Genomic DNA, 1,911 nt, shown 5'->3' with positions numbered 1-1,911 from the left:
ATGCATGAAGTGTGTTTAGAAGTGTGGAGAAAGACTTGTTAAAATTTAGTCCCAACTGGGCTAAGAACTCATAAACATTGCGTTGAATAATTAAATGGTATGTCTAGTGTTAGTAGGGGTTATAATATGTTAGAATACAATGGATGTGATAGATCACAAGTGCTAGAGATGCATTAAGAGTGTTTCGAAGTGAGGAGAAAATATTGCTGAAATTTGGTCCGAAATGGTCTAACAACCCCCAAACATGTCTTAGAAGAAGTAAACGGGTTGCCTAGTGTTATTTGGGGTTCGAATATGTTAGAATACAATGAATTTGATTGATCACAAATGCTAGAGATGCATGAAGAATGTTTAGAAGTGTGTAGAAAGACTTGCTAAAATTTTGTCTGAAATGGGCAAAGATCCCACAAACATTGCTTTGAACCATTAAATGGCCTTTCTAGTATTATTTGAGGTTAGAATATGTTAGAATACAATAAATTTGAGTGATTACAAGTGCTAGAGATGCATGAAGAGTTTTTAGAAGTGTGGAGAAAGACTTGTTAAAATTTAGTCCTAACTGGGCTAAAAACTCATAAACATTGCGTTGAATAATTAAATGGTAAGTCTAGTGTTATTTAGGGTTATAATATGTTAGAATACAATGAATTTGATTGATTACAAGTGCTAGAGATGCATTAAGAGTGTTTCGAAGTGAAGAGAAAATATTGCTGAAATTTAGTCCGAAATGGTCTAACAACCCCCAAACATATCTTAGAAGAAGTAAACGGGTTCCCTAGTGTTATTTGGGGTTAGAATATGTTAGAATACAATGAATTTGATTGATTACAAGTGCTAGAGATGCATGAAGAGTGTTTAGAAGTATGTAGAAAAACTTGCTTAAAGTTTGTCCGAAATGGGCAAAGATCCCACAAACATTGCTTTGAACCATTAAATGGCTTGTCTAGTGTTATTTGGGGTTAGAATATGTTAGAATACAATAAATTTGAGTGATTACAAGTGCTAGAGATGCGTGAAGAGTGTTTAGAAGAGTGGAGAAAGACTTGTTAAAATTTAGTCCCAACTGGGCTAAGAACTCATAAACATTGCGGTGAACAATTAAATGGTATGTCTAGTGTTATTTAGGGTTATAATATGTTACAATACAATGAATTTGATTGATTACAAGTGCTAGAGATGCATGAAGAGTGCTTAGAAGTGAGGAGAAAAACTTGCTGAAATTTGGTTAGAAATGGTCCAACAACCCCTAAAACTTGCTTTGAAGTATTAAATGGCTTGTCTAGTGTTTTAGGGGGTTAGTGTATGTTACAATACAATACATTTGAGTGATTATAAGTGCTAGAGATGCGTGAAGAGTGTTTAGAAGAGAAGAGAAAGACTTGTTAAAATTTAGTCCCAACTGGGCTAAGAACTCATAAACATTGCGTTGAACAATTAAATGGTATGTCTAGTGTTATTTAGGGTTATAATATGTTACAATACAATGAATTTGATTGATTACAAGTGCTAGAGATGCATGAAGAGTGTTTAGAAGTGAGGAGAAAAACTTGCTGAAATTTGGTCAGAAATGGTCCAACAACCCCCAAAACTTGCTTTGAAGTATTAAATGGCTTGTCTAGTGTTTTAGGGGGTTAGTGTATGTTAGAATACAATACATTTGAGTGATTATAAGTGCTAGAGATGCATGAAGAGTGTTTAGAAGTGTTGAGAAAGACTTGTTGAAATTTGGTCCCAAATGGGCTAAGAACTCCGAAACATTGCGTTGACCCACTAAATGGCTTGTCTAGTGTTGTTTGGGGTTAGAATATGTTAGAATCAAAAGAATTTGACTGATTACAAGTGCTAGAGATGCATGGAGAGTGTTTAGAAGAGTGTAGAAATACTTGTTTAAATTTGGTTCAAAATGGGCTA

The sequence above is a fragment of the Capsella rubella genome, unplaced genomic scaffold (assembly GCF_000375325.1).
Source record: "Capsella rubella cultivar Monte Gargano unplaced genomic scaffold, Caprub1_0 scaffold_14, whole genome shotgun sequence".
Taxonomy (NCBI): Eukaryota; Viridiplantae; Streptophyta; class Magnoliopsida; order Brassicales; family Brassicaceae; genus Capsella; species Capsella rubella.
The sequence above is the reverse complement of the archived record's forward strand: the minus strand, read 5'-3'. Positions refer to the sequence as shown.